The sequence below is a fragment of the Carassius gibelio genome, chromosome B18, assembly GCF_023724105.1.
Source record: "Carassius gibelio isolate Cgi1373 ecotype wild population from Czech Republic chromosome B18, carGib1.2-hapl.c, whole genome shotgun sequence".
NCBI lineage: Eukaryota > Metazoa > Chordata > Actinopteri > Cypriniformes > Cyprinidae > Carassius > Carassius gibelio.
Window position 1 is genome coordinate 30462157 of NC_068413.1, and position 16057 is coordinate 30478213.

General features: G+C 37.8%; 1 protein-coding gene across 1 annotated transcript in view; it reads left to right on the top strand.

The window, feature by feature from the left end:
- Positions 1-16057, top strand: part of LOC127977509 (genetic suppressor element 1-like) — a 97385-nt gene that overhangs the window by 62103 nt on the left and 19225 nt on the right. The gene's annotated exons all lie outside the window — the stretch shown is intronic.

Sequence of the window (16057 nt, forward strand, 5' to 3'; positions counted from 1 at the left end):
GCTACTTTTGGATATATATATATATATATATATATATATATATATATATATATATATATATTAAGTGAACTAACCCAAGTCAAGTTTCCGGAGAACCGAAAACTGAGGTTATTTGCTTACTTATCCTCAAACATACATAACCTGCTTTTTGTGTGTGTGTGTGTATATATATATATATATATATATATATATATATATATATATATATATATATATATACTGACAGTGTTGGGGAGTAAATGGTTACATGTAACGGCGTTACGTAATTTAATTACAAAATAAATATAACTGTAATCAGTTACAGTTACTAAGAAAAAATGAGTAATTAAATTGCAGTTACTTATGAATTTTTTAAAGATTACAAAGGGGATTACATATGAATATTTCACACATCCACATACAGATTTAAATGATTTCTTCTGAGACACACGGCCCTATAATTTCTGCAATGCAGAAACATAGTCTGGTTCGTAGAAACCAGTAATAAAAACGGGATTGCTATTGCCTAACCCGAACAGAATATGCCACATTTTGGACAAATAAATCAAAAGTAGGTCAGTACACTTGAATCAAAGAATGGACTATAGTGTCTGTGAATATTAAGCTGCAACACACATTATGAATCCTGCACGTTCTGCGTCAGGCACGTGCACAGGTAGGGCTCAACCTGTGCAGAGCACATGACCTTTTTGCCCTTACACTCCGAAGTGCCCTTTTTTTGGTGGTTTTTTTTATTTTTTTAATCAATGCTATGGTCACCCTTTACGTCTGTCTGTCTGTTTTACAAATATTTAGCAAATGAAAGTTCTTAAAACGGAGCTTGTGTAAATCTTATTCGATCCTCAAGCGGTCAGTAAGCTGATACCTCCGCCCCCTCTATATTAAAGCCCCTTTCACACTGCACGTCGGACCCGCAATATTCCCGTAACATTGCCTGGTCGCCTTCTGTGTGAAAGCAACCACGTCCCGGAATTGATTACCGAATCGAATCCGGGTCGGGGACATAGTAACATTGCGGTAATCGATCCGGAACGAGCGCTGTGTGAACAAAAGCCAGATCTAATTCCGTATCGAAGTGATGACGCGCGTTATCGCGCGACTTTTTTACCGGCTGTTTTGAAGGAAGATCAACATTCGCGACGAAAACATATGTGCAAACTGTAATGAAGCAGAGATCAGTTAGTTCCTCACTTTCCGCGCTGACGCAGAGATCGTTTGCTTGCTTCAGTTAAAGTATACATGCCAAGCGTTCACGCGCTGATGTCACGTGTCGTTACGGGATCTTCAAGGGTTGTGTGTGAAAGGAGGGAAGAGAGAAGTGGTTGGGCCAAGATGGCGCCTTAAGCGTTTGTTAAGGAAAACCGCTTGATTTTAGATGGATATTTCATATAAAGCGACTACTTTAATATTACACCTATAGACATATTGTGTTGGCTGTTACCTTTTAGACATATTTTATGTGTTTAAATGGCATCTACAGATAGGAAAAGGGATAGAAATCAGACAAAGTCGGGGACAACAGTCATGTCAGATAGGCCTACCGTTAACTTTCTGGAGGAAAACTTTCATGATTATATATCGGCTGACGAAGTATTTCCCCCTCTGCCCATTACTCCCAGCAAATCACCTGTACCAAAGAAAGGTAAATCGGTGCATTCACCCACCTCAGCCGCTGCAATGGAGACTTCTGACATAGTTCAACAGCTCTCGCAGCTCATTAACTCTAGATCCGATGGGTTGGAAAAACTGATCTCTGATAATACTCTGCAAATTGAAGGGCTCAAGAAAACGATCGACTTTGCGTGCGCTGAGATAAAGGACATTAAGCATAAATCTGCAGTCCTTGAGAAACGTATCTGTAATGATGAGGCGCGCCTGGATTCAGTTGAATCGCGTGTGGCAGAATTGGAGAGTTATTCACGAAGATGGAATCTTCGTTTACTCGGAGTACCTGAGGCGGACAAACAAGACGTGCGACAAGAAGCTATCAGTATATGTCAATCGGTCCTGCCTACAGAGAAGACCAGACTCCCCAATCTCGTCGACACAGTGCATCGTTTGGGTCAGAAGAAGAGAAATGAGCTGTCCAACGTTGACAAACCCAGAGGGATAATCATCCAGTTTACATCAAGGTGGATTCGTGATTCTCTGTGGAAAGTGGCGAAAAAATCTGAGTACCTAAAAAGTCAGGGCCTGCGATTTGCTGAAGATCTTTCGAAGGTGGATAGAGCACGTCGTCTCAAGCTGTGGCCAGCAGTACAAGAAGCCCGTCTCCAAGGGAAAACCGCTTATTTTGTTGGCGGAAGAGCTTTTGTTGCCGGGACAGAAATTAATCTTACATGAGGGCTAGGTTGGGAATTTCTTTTGTTTTTGCAAACTTCAGGATAACTTTATTTTGTTGATATGAGCCGTCCTGGGATCCGTTAATTTTTTGTTGTCTTCAACTCTATTTTGTCGTTATATTTTGCCAAAATTTGGACGAGGACTCTGGCTAACCCTATTGCTAATTTTGGTTTGTTGCCCTTGAAGCCAACGAAGGATTTAGTTTTTTGCTTTCAAATTAAGATTTGGTAAAAAAAAATAAAAAAAAAATAAATTGGTGCTGACTCGCCTTTATAACAGTTTAAACGCGGTTTTTCCTTCCGTTCGTTCTTGCAAACGCGTTTCTTGTTAGTGGATTGCGTTTACCTTTATTCTCATTCTGTCATTGTCTATAGTTACACTAAATACCAGGGGGCTAAGAGATCGTATTAAACGGAAAGCTTTGTTTTTATTTGTTAAGCAACACAAGACTGATTTTTGTTTTTTTCAAGAATCTCATTCGATTGCTGATGATGTACGTTTTTGGAGAACACAGTGGGGAAACGACATCTGGTGTGCTCATGGAAATGAGCGCTCTGCTGGCGTTGTTACTCTAAAGAACAGATTCACCGGGGAAATTTTGCATACAGATTGTGATGGGTCAGGTCATTTTGTGTGTCAAATCATAAAAGTTCACGGTACTATATTGTTAATTGCAAATGTTTATGGTTATAATTCCAAAAATGAAAATGACAGTTTGCTTGAAACCTTAGAAGAATATATTCTCAAAGGGCTGTCACAATTCCCAAATTTAACTTTGGTAATAGGGGGTGATTTTAATATTGTTTTGGATGGATTACTTGATTGTTTTCCTACAAGAACATCTTATACTCAGAATGAAAATCTTAAACGTTTTATGGAGAAATTTAATTTGGTTGATATATGGAGGTTGAAGTTTCCTGATTTATCACTGTACACTTGGAGTAACAAAGCTTGCAACAGACAATCTCGTATAGATTACTGGCTGGTATCTGCAAATCTAGGTTCTTCGGATATTTATGTTAATGTGATTCCTTCTCCTTTTAGTGACCATAAAGCTGTCATTATTTCTATTAACCTCAAAAACTCTTCATATTCTGTGGGTAGAAGTTTATTCTGGAAACTTAATAATTCATTGCTGCATTTTGATAATATTAAGATAGATGTTAAAAATATAATTTTAAATCACTGGTACAAAGCACTTAGAGAAAATAAATTCTGCAGTAATTGGGAGCTACTCAAATTTGAGACTGCCAAGTACCTTAGAAAGCAGGGAAGCTTAAAGGCAAAAGAGAGACGTATTCAGGAGGCTAATATTATATCAAAATTAGCTGGTCTCTCCTCATTATCATGTCCAAATGAAGATGAACAAGCAGAGTTAGCAACCCTACAATTGGAATTGGACAAATTATACAAAAATAAGGCAGAAGGAGCTTTCATTAGATCACGGAAGCAGTGGATGGAAAAGGGAGAACAAAACTCTGCATATTTTTTTGGTTTAGAGAAATGTCACTTTAAAAATAACATGGTTGAACAACTTAAAATAGATGGGGTTGTAACAGATGATCATGCTAAAATATCACAATTTTGTACAGAATTTTATAGTAGATTATATTCATCCAAATTTTCTGAGTAGTCTGCTTCTGAATTTTTTAACTCTATCTCTGGGCTCGGTTGTGAGACCATCGGCCCTCTGCAAAAAGAACTTTGTGAAAGCTCAATTACTATTGAAGAGGTCTTATGTGCTATTTCACATATTAAGGTTAATAAATCTCCTGGGGTTGATGGCCTCACAGTCGAGTTCTACCAAACGTTTTCTGATCTTATCGCTCCCTTTCTTAAAGAAGTTTATATGGAAAGTATAGAAAATCAAGTTCTTCCACCTACATTAACTCAAGGATTAATAACACTGATTCCTAAATCAAAAAAAGATCTGTTACTTTTGGACAATTGGAGACCTATTTCGCTATTAAACAACGATTATAAGATTTTTGCCCTGATCTTTGCAAATAGAATAAAGTCAATTATAGACCCCCTTATAGATGAGGCCCAATCTGGCTTCTTAAAGAAAAGGCATATCTCAAATAATATAAGGCTAATTTTAGACTTGCTGGACTACTCTAATTTATGTATGGACAAAGGATTTATTCTTTTCTTAGACTTTTATAAAGCCTAAGACACTTTAGAGCATGCTTTTATTTTTAGGTCATTAAAAACATTTGGGTTTGGAGAGTTCTTCTGTAAAGCTGTACAAACAATGTATACGAATGCAAACAGTTCTATTAAACTTAAAGGAGGTTCTTCCTCTAGATTTGATTTAAAACGTGGTGTCAGACAAGGCTGTCCCATTTCCCCATACCTTTTTCTTTTTTGTGTTCAACTACTGAATATTTATGTTAGATCAAGCCACTTAAAAGGTATATCTGTAGCTGGTAGAAATATTATCATATCCCAACTAGCAGATGACACTGCACTATTCTTGAAAAATCATTATCAGGTCCCAATTGCTCTTGAAGTAATAGAGGCCTTTTCTAAAGCCTCTGGCCTTTGTTTAAACATTAATAAATGTGAATTGTTATCTATTAAAGACTGTGACTTACAAACAATTGCTAATATTCCAGTAAAGGATTATGTAACATACTTGGGGATTGTTATCACGAAGGATCAGAAATCTAGGTGTAAGATTAATTTTTAATCTATTCTTCAGAGGACTAAGGCAAAACTGAATCATTGGCTTTTGAGGGATTTATCCCTAAAAGGTAGAGTTTTGTTGTGTAAAGCAGAGGGACTGTCAAGATTAGTTTATGCGGCCACTTCACTTAGTGTCTCTAAGAAAATGTATAAAGATGTTGATACTGCTTTGTTTAATTTTCTATGGAGAAATAAATGCATTACATTAGAAAATCTACAATAATGAATACATATGAATCGGGAGGATTGAACTTTCTTGATTTCTGCACTCTAAATAATACATTTAAAATTAACTGGATCAGACATTTCACTCTAAATCCAAATTCTCTGTGGAATTTTATACCTAATTTTGTTTTTTTCCAAACTAGGTGGTCTTAGATTTCTCTTGATTTGCAGTAACAAAATTGATAAAATTCCTTTAAGCTTATCCTGCTTTCAAATGAATTCAAACAAATGTTGCTGGCTTGGTCTCTATTATATAAGCATAACTTTTCTCCCCATAGGTACCTGATTTGGAACAATTACAATATATTATATAAAAATAAATCTTTATTTTTTGAAAATTGGTTTTCAGCAGGCATAATACGAGTCAGTCAATTATTAAATCAAGAAGGCATGTTACTCACTTATTCTGAGTTTTTAGCTGTCCATGGAATTCCAGTAACACCAAAGGAGTTTTCTATTGTCATGGATGCAATTCCGACAGGAGTTTTGGCATTATTCAGAGCTAATACCCAGAACAGTATTACACCCCCCTCTACCTTTGATTTATTTGATACTCATATTGGAAAACTTTGTTTTGGCCCTAAAAATATTAGTGTTAACAAAACTGTTCGCTCCTTACTTCAAAAAGATATGGTTTCTTCTCCTAACTGTATATTTTATTGGAACAGATTAGTTAAAGGTTTAATATGGAAGGACATTTGGACCTTGCCAAACAAATACATATTGGTAAATAAAGTAAAGGAAGTATCTTTTAAAATTTTACATAGATATTACCCAGTAAATAATTTTCTTGTTAAATTTAAAAATGACATTGATTTGAATTGTTCTTTTTGTAATATGAGTACTGAATCTTTGTTTCATTTATTTTGGCATTGCTATTATGTTAAAATATTTTGGAAAGATTTGTCTAGATTTATAATTGATAACATTGACCCCACTTTTCTTTTGTGCTTAGAAAACGTTTTATTTGGTTTTACTAATATCCCTTCAAATAAAACCAAAGAGTATTACATTATAAATTGTATTTTAATTTTTGCGAAATTTCATATCCACAAATGTAAGTACAGTAAAACCAATCCTTTATTTTTGGTTCTTGAAAAAGAAATTCGAATTTATGTGAAGACGATTTTCTATTCACTTAATAAGAAAGCAATTAAGACAGTTTCCATTTGTAAATCCTTTAATATATTTATGTAATGTTTAGCCCACCCCCTGGCTATATGTGTATTTTGAAAGCGTATTCTTTCTTTATATTCTGTTTGTGTTTTATGTTTTCGTGTGTATTATTGTTGCTGTAACTGTACTTTGACTGTGTTTTTTTGAAGTTTAATAAAAAAAAAAAAAAAAAAAAAAAAAAAAGGGTTGTGTGTGAAAGCACGCACATATACCAGGTCATCACTGGCAGTGTGAAAGTGCCAAATCTAGCGACCAGGGAACAATTACAGGAACACTTTACCCCTGTATTTGCCGGAATGGCAGTGTGAAAGGGGGTGGAGGTATCAGCTTACTGACCGCTTGAGGATCGAATAAGATTTACACAAGCTCGTTTTAAGAACTTTCATTTGCTAAATATTTGAATCAACTGAAGTGCCACAGCAACCGCACAGTAGACACCAGCTGAGCTGAACAAAGTTTTGCGAAGGGTAAATAAATATCTTGTTGTTTGAATAAGTACTACTAAACACTATGTCTATAAAGGCTCATATTTTATTTATTTGATGTCCGACTGACTCACTGACTGAGACATGTGGGACGTCGCCTGAGAGAGAGGGCTAGCATTTGCCATCTAGTCATAGCCAATATATAGCCAACACTTAAATAGCCTGTGCATACAGTTGCATTTCATCTTTTATAAAATGCTATTTTGGCCAAATGCATTTTACCACAGGAAAAACTATATAGCTAAAAAAAAACTAGTTTGTAACCTAGATGAAAATGTAATGTGATGCCGGCAGCGGCAGGCGCCGTCGCGGTTTTAATGACGGACAGAAAAAAAAAATCACATTTGCACACATTCGCTGGTCAAAAACGATATATTTATAAGTAATACAACAACATATAATTTGTTTTTACCATCGGGAAATCATAACAGGTGCGCCCCCGCACTGTTTCGTACTGGAACTTACACAAATCGACGAGTGATCCTCGTCACCTACATAACATATATTTCTAAGAAATTTATGATTGCTGATACACTTAATTTATTAACATTTAGGCTAATCATTTGATGGTATACTCTCCGCTCGTCCTCACATGTATAAAATGTAGTAAAACATGGTTTTACTACTGTAATGTAGTAGTAACTAAAAAAAAAAAAATTACAGAAGATCACTGAAATCTTTACATTTTATTATGCAGAATGTAATTCATGATTCATTCCAAGGCTTCATTTATTTGATCCAAAATACAGCAAAATCAGTAATATTGTGTAATATTTTTACAATTTTAAATAAATGTTTTCTATTTGAATATTTTAAAATGTAATTTATATTTGTTATCAAAGCTGAATTTTCAGCATCATTACTCCAGTTCAGTGCTCTTCAGTGTCACGTGATCCTTCAGAAATGCTTTTCACTGCAACTGTACTTTTCACTATTTTTATTTATATTTTTCATTGCTGGCTTATTTTAGGGAAAGTGTAGTGAATAAGAGACCTTCAAGAGACCAACATCCCTGGTCCACCACAGTATCAATTTTTTGCCAGATACATGGCTCACATAAGGTTGCTGTTAAGTTCAAAGAAGCACTTAAAACCCTGTTTATCTATATTATATAATTATCTAATATTATTATTATGGTTGTTATTAATCGTGAATAAATCTAAAGCTTTTGAGACTATTATTTTGTGTTATTGAATTTGTCATGAAGATGTGACCATTTCTTCCTTTTATGCAGGCTTACTAAATAATCTTGATATAAATAAGGGGGGGGGGGGGGGGTTCAGTTTCAGCACATGCCCCTCAAAAGATCTGTGCACGGCCCTGTTCTGCGTGTCCTTTGGAAAACAGTTGCGGACTGGACATCGGGAGAACCGGGACAATTCCCGGTGGCCTGGCAGACGATTTGTCCCGCTATTTTAATATTATTATTGTATAATTGCCTGCCGAATGTACCAAAGCGATAATTTCTGAATCCGCCATTCGATAATTACATCTCTAATAAATCATAGATCGGTTAGTTGTGACTGGCAATGGTTGGGCACGCACGCTCTCCGCGCCTCCGCCGAACGGTTTGGATCAGACTCAAGAGTAATCAGTGCAAGAGAGAGAGAGACCGAGACTGGACTGTAGTGCACAGCTGGAGCAGAGAAGCAAAACTACTGTTCAGGGTTTGCAGTGCAGGTCAGTTTCGTCTGTAAAGATGCTATTGTAGTTTTGTATTTGTTCACTTAGTCAAGGAGCAACAACACATTGATCACACTCACTCAAAATACTGTATAAACGACATCATTATTATCTATTGTAATGTTACAGTAGTAATTTAGCTGAAAAAATAATGAGATTTTATTATAGGTTTAGGGGAAGCTACGACAGACAACTACACAACCCTTACGAAAATTTATGTTTTAATATTTTGCTATAAATCCAGATACAAAGGTTACTATTGTTAAACTATGCCACAAATGAAAAATCATTTTACAAATTTATTTATTTAAAAACAAACACAAATGGTAATCCATTTGCAAATAAATAAAACACGGTTAATGTACTTTTATATAATAAAAGCATGGTACATTTTTGTAAGGGAAAAACATGACTCATGTTCAGAATTAGGATTTTTCTATAAAAATATTGAAGTGATGCACTCATTTTGACATGTAGGCAATTTAGAAAGTATAGTTTTGTTAAATCTTGAGTATTAAAGTCATGAGAGAGATGGATAACAGGGCAAAATAAAGTGTAAGGGAAACAGGTCAATTTAGCTCAAAGGGAATCATTTAAGATTTTAAAGGGAATTTGAACAGAATCACTGTTTCACGGCTGTTCACGGAGACGCGCCTGCGATTCAGTGAACTAGCCGTTTAACATCAAATCTGCGCTGGATACTAATATCCAAACTATAGTGAAACACTATTAATTAGCACAGTAACAAGATCGGTAGTTTAAGACATTAACTTGTAAGCACAAAACACAAGATACTTCTCTGTTCAATATGAATAAGGCTTTATTAGATAAATCTAAGACATATAAACTAATCTAACACATAAACGCACGCACACACACATTCACACAAGTTGCAGGAAGATCGAAAGTTAGGGAAAGATGAGTTTAAGAGAATGGAAATATGGAATCCCAAGTTTACAGCAATACGTTAAATTGCATAGACACGAACAACCATCAATCACGTAATTAGCGCTCGCACTGAGTTCCTCAATGGGGTTAAAATTATATTAGATACACCAGCACAACAAATATCTGGGAATATGTTGCCTTCGTTTGCTGTGAAAGGGACTCCCGTTGAAAGGGGTATCCCGGTGTCGCTGATTGGCTGGAAGTTCAGTAGTGGCTGAAGTGACGTCTTGGGGAGCCCGTGCTTGGGCATTGGCTGAAGCTGGAGTTGTGTGGCTGGTTGGAGTTCAAACGCTCAGATGAGGTCGACGTTACAAAACTTAACTCAGAACATGAAACTCTCAAACGGAAAAGAAAAGAAATAAAGTTTGACGAGACTAGGTTGTGTTCCTTCTCATTGTGGCATAGTAGCAGCAGGCAGGCACGCTGGAACCGCGCTCAAAGAACAATGATGACTAACCGCATGGCTAGATGCTACAAGCTAAAGCTAGGTAGCAAAGCTACAAGCTAGAAGCTAAGAGCAGGCATGACTGATAGCACGAGCAATGCTAGAACTAAAAGCAGACTAAAAGCAAGGCATGACTGATAGCACAAGCAATGCTAGACTAAAAGCCAAATTTAATCGTGTCCAACGTATTTAAACTTCCTTGTTGGCCACCCCTCAAATGTTGCCTTGACCAATCAGATATGGTCTTGGGTCTGGGGTCATAAATCATTTGTTTATCTTACCAAGCAAGTGGTTCTTGCCTCACAGGATCTAATTTTGGACATGATTCCTATAACACAATTATGATATATTTTACAAATAAATGATTGTCAGGACAATATCAAGCAAGAAAATTCGATTATGTCAATACTAGACATGACTATGTATCCTATAGTTATCAAAAGACATACACAATAAGTGATTATACATGATAGTCAAATGTGTGGGTTACACATAAATGAATATGGAGTTAAGCAATGGAACGATTCATTTAGAAGTCTTTTTTGAGTTCATTCTGGTCCATATCTATGTACAAGAAGCAGTTTCTTTGCCATTCTCTGGCAAAGGGATGTTCTGTGAAGACAGAGGTTTAAAGCCCTTCCCCCCCTTAGGAATTTCAGTCTGGTTCTGCTAGGTGTGGGGGGGGAAGTCAATGGGACTTGTGCAGTACTCTCATGGGTTTCCATGTGATGTCCAGCGTTGCATTTCAATTATGAACAACAAATTTGACAATCTCTTCTTCGAATTGAAATTGTAAATATATGCTCTAGTGGTGTTCATGTTGAAAGCTGTTGTGTGAACAAGTTGGGTGGTAATCTGCTTGGTTCTTGTGGCACTAGAACTGATTTATGACTTCCTGAGGAATTCAGCTCATGTTTCAATGCACACAGCTCTGATAGACTCTTTAATTTGTCTGTTCGACTCATTTCTGCTACAAAAGAGACTGAAAAGAAAAATGGATGTAAAGGTGTAGTTCAGCAGATAATTTTTACTTATTTTGCATGTCCCCAAGCTAAAGATTTAAAACTTTTTTTTTGGTCGGGTCCATACAAAAAATAGTGTTGTCCATGAATTTGTATGTATGAGTTTGAGATTTCCTGTTTTGCTGAGCAGTGCCAGTCCAAGTTATTTTCTGTTCATTTCCAATCCATTCTAGAGCTGTGTGATTAATAGAAATCATAAAATCATGAATTGAGCGTGCACGTTTTCTAAATCGCTTTATAGCACGGTTTTCAATGGCCCTGACCTCCCACAGTATGCTATTCGATGATCCAATCAAACTGCAATGCGCCTAGCGTGAGAACAGAACAGACTGGGCATATGCCTAACTCAAGGTTCACACAGTCTGTGAAGCATCTTTTTTCCGAGCCCATGTTAACGGATCAGAGTGTTCACACTGCACGTAAAAGACTAGAAATTAAAACGAGCTAAAATAATTAATGTCTAGCACACGAGCATAGAGAGAGTGGTGAGTGCACATAACGCAGTTTAAGAGAGAGGAGACACGTTTTAAGAGTGCACACTCTCTCTGGGCGAGAGCAGCATATATCTGAGCAAGCACGCCTGGTTTTGTGACAGAGCAAAGGAAATCTGCGTGCGAACAGAGAGATTCACGCTCATGCATTATTTTAATGTGCTTTCGTGTTACAATTACGCGCTCTCGCTGCTGTATGATACTGCTGCTTCTACACCGCTTACACATACTGTATACGCACTGCAAACGGAGTACGTGTGAACCTATATAATGTATCACAAATCTATTTCAACACCTGAGGCACCGCTACAGTTAATGAGCTCTATGAATAATGCATGGCAAAAAAGAAAAGAAGTCACTGGACACGGGATTTATTTATTTATATTTATTTTTTTGACGTAAGTCTATAAATTTTGTTACACCTTTACTATAGTGATTATAGTGACTTATGACTGTTCTAGAGACGTTACAACTTTTTGATAAAGCTCTAATTGGTTTTCTATTGGAAAAATGTTTCAAATTCTCCCTGAATGTATTTATGACTGTAAAGCATATCTGTGTGTTAAAATTGAATTGAGAAATTGCGATAGTTTATTTATTTATTTATTTTTATTTTTTTATTATTATTATTTTTTTTTATAAATACAGTTAACAATCTAGCTTCTGAGTGCTAAGTTATTAACCCAACAATAGAGTGGTCAGTTAATTTCTTTTTGCAGTGGGCTGCGCAAACATATGTGTTTGGTTGTGTGGGCCGCGAGTTGAAAAAGGTTAGGAACCACTGAATCAGAATCAGAATCAGAATCAGAAAGAGCTTTATTGCCAAGTATGCTTACGCATACAAGGAATTTGTTTTAGTGACATAAGCTTCCAGTACACAGAGACAACAACACACAGAAAAAAAAAAAAGAGATTTACAAATTGACAAATAAATAAGTGTATAAACAATTGTGCTATAAATGATAATGGAATAGGATTGAGTGAGATGCAGGAATGTTCTAGGATGGAGGGTTAACAAATAAATATAAGGATATTGCACATGTATAAGCATAAGTAGGGAACATTTAACTGTTCATGAGGTAGATTGCCTGGGGGAAGAAACTGTTCTTGTGCCTTGCTGTTCTGGTGTTTGAGCCGGCCAGATGGCAAAAGTTCAAAGATGGGGTGACTTGGATGTGAGGGATCCAGAGTGATTTTCTGAGCCCTTTTCCTCACTCTGGATGTATACAGTTCTTGAAGGGTGGGCAGGGGAGCACCAATAATCCTTTCAGCAGTCCGAACAGTTCTCTGTAGTCTTCTGATGTCTGATTTTGTTGCTGAACCAAACCAGACAGTTTTGAAGTACAGAGGACAGACTCAATGACGGCCGAGTAGAACTGTTTTAGCAGCTCCTGTGGCAGGTTAAACTTCCTCAGCTGGCGAAGGAAATACAACCTTTGCTGGGCCTTTTTAACAATGGAGTCAATGTGATTGTCCCACTTCAGGTCCTGAGAGATGGTGGTTCCCAGGAATCTGAATGACTCCACTGCAGTCACAGTGCTGTTCATGATGGTGAGTGGGGAAAGTGCAGGTGGGTTTCTCCTAAAGTCCACGATCATCTCCACTGTTTTGAGCGTGTTCAGCTCCAGGTTGTTAAGACTGCACCAGACAGCCAGCTGCTCAACCTCTTGTCTGTAAGCAGACTCATCACCGTCCTGGATGAGGCCGATTTCTGTCGTCTGCAAACTTTAGGAGCTTGACAGAGGGGTCTTTAGAGGTGCAGTCGTTGGTGTACAGGGAGAAGAGCAGAGGGGAGAGAACACATCCCTGAGGGGCACCAGTGTTGGTGGAGCAGCTGTTTGATGTGAATTTCCCCAGTCTCACTAACTGTTTCCTATCTGTCAGAAAGCTGGTGATCCACTGACAGATAGAGCTAGGAACAGAGAGCTGGGTCAGTTTGGTCTGAAGGGCTGTTGGGATGATGGTGTTGAATGCCGAACTAAAGTCCACAAATAGGATCCTCACATAAGTCCCTGTTTTGTCCAGATGTTGCAGGATGAAGTGCAATCCCATGTTGATTGCATCATCCACGGACCTGTTTGCTCGGTAAGCAAACTGGAGGGGGTCCAGTAAGGGTCCAGTGTTGTCCTTCAGATAAGCCAGAACCAGTTTTTCAAATGACTTCATGACGACAGACGTTAGAGCCACAGGTCTGTAGTCGTTAAGTTGTGCTATCTTGGGTTTCTTTGGGATGGGGATGATGGTGGAGCGTTTGAAGCAGGAAGGCACTTCACACAACTCCAGGGATCTGTTGAAGATCTGTGAAAAGATGGGGGCCAGCTGGTCAGCACAGATTTTCAGACAGGTTGGTGTAACACCATCTGGGCCTGGTGCTTTTCTTCTTTTGTTCTTCTTGAAGACCTGGCGCACATCATCTTCATAGATTTGAAGAGCAGGAGGTGTGGAGGGTGGGATTGCAGGATGTGTTAATGGTTGTGTAGGGAGATGGTCAGAATGGGTGATGGGGGTTTCAAATCTGCAATAAAACTCATTCAGGTCGTTAGCAAGTCGTTGATTAGCCTCAGTGCAAGGGGATGGTGTCTTGTAGTTCGTGATGGCTCTTAGACCTCTCCACACTGAAGTTGAGTCGTTGGAAGTAAACTGGTCTTCCAACTTTTTAGCGTAGGTCTTTTTAGCCGCTCTGATCTCTTTGTTCAGTGTGTTCCTGGCCTGATTGTACAAGACCCTGTCCCCATTTCTGTAGGCATCCTCTTTGGCCTGACGGAGATGTCTGAGGTTTACTGTAAACCAGGGCTTATCATTGTTGAATGTTAAATAAGTCCTGGTAGGAATGCATATATCCTCACAGAAACTAATATAGGATGTTACGGTATCTGTGAGTTCATCCAGATCGGTGGTAGCAGCTTCAAAAACACTCAGTGAGGTCAAAACAAGATTGTAAATCCTGCTCTGTTCTGCTGGTCCATCACTTCACAGTCCTTACTACAGGTTTAGCAGATTTAAGTTTTTGCTTGTAGGACGGTATAAGATGAACCAGACAGTGATCAGAATGCCCCAAAGCTGCTCGTGGAACAAAGTGATATGCATCCTTTATTGCATCCTTTATTGTGGTGTAACAGTGATCCAATATATTACTGTCTCTGGTGGAACATGTAACATGCTGTCTGTATTTTGGCAGTTCACAGGAGAGATTGGCTTTGTTAAAGTCCCCAAGAATGATTAAAACAGAGTCCGGGTGTTGTTGTTCTGTGTCTGTGATCTGATCAGCAAGTTTCTGTAAAGTTTAGCTCACATGCGCTTGCGGAGGGATGTAAACACTGACCAGAATGAACGAATGAAACTCCTGCGGCGAATAGAACGGCTTGCAGTTGACAAACTGCATTTCTAAATCAGGACAGCACATATTATTTAACACAGTTACATCTGTACACCACCGTTCATTGATGTAAAAGCATGACCCGCCGCCGCGCGATTTCCCAGTTGATTCTGATTCGCGATCCGCTCTGAACAGCTGAAAGCCCGGCAGATGGAGCGCGCTGTCCGGTATGGCGTCATTCAGCCAGGTTTCCGTGAAACATAGAGCAGCAGAGTGAGAGAAATCCTTATTTGTCCGAGAGAGCAGAAGCAGTTCATCTGTTTTGTTGGGTAGAGAGCGGAGATTTGCAAGATGGATGCTAGGCAACGGCGTTCGAAATCCGCGCTTCCTGAGTCTGACGAGCGCTCCCGCTCGCTTCCCCCGTCTGCGCGTCCTGAAGCGCTTGATCAGAGCCACCGCTCCTCCGATAACAACGTTCAGTAAAACGTCTGAATAATTTAAATCCGGTAAAAGATCTTGTGGTGTGTTCTGCCGAATGTTCAGCAGTACATCCCTGGTGAAACTGATCGTGTTTGTTAAACAAAAAACAGGAAAAATGAACAAAAACAGCACAAATACTGGAGAGCCAAGCACTGAAGCAGCCATCTGCGGGGCAATCGAGTACGAATAATTACACTATTAGTCTATTTTGCCCATCATCATTTATTGATAAAATAACAAGCAATCTCCTGATTAGTTAGCCCACTTGCAAATTATGTGCGATGTCTTGGCTACTAGGGATTGTTACATAGGGCTATACAGGCATCACAATGATATTACAGCTTATAAAATGTGTTATATATTATAAATGTTTATCTTAACAGTCAATTTACAAATAATGTATTCAGATTTGTGGAACTGACAATGCCCTGAATCTCCACAAATTAGTGTTGATACTATGACAACCAATTTGAATGAGACAAGAAACTGGTCTCTGAAAATTATATATATATATATATATATATATATATATATATATATATATATATATATATATATATATATATATATATATATATATATATATATTTAATATGTAATAATATATATATATATATATATATATGAAATAAATAAAAAATTACATTTATGCATTAGCAGACGCTTTTATCCAAAGCGACTTACAGTGCATTCAGGCTATCAATTTTTACCTATCCTGTGTTCCCAGGGAATCGAACCCCCTACCTTGCGCTTGA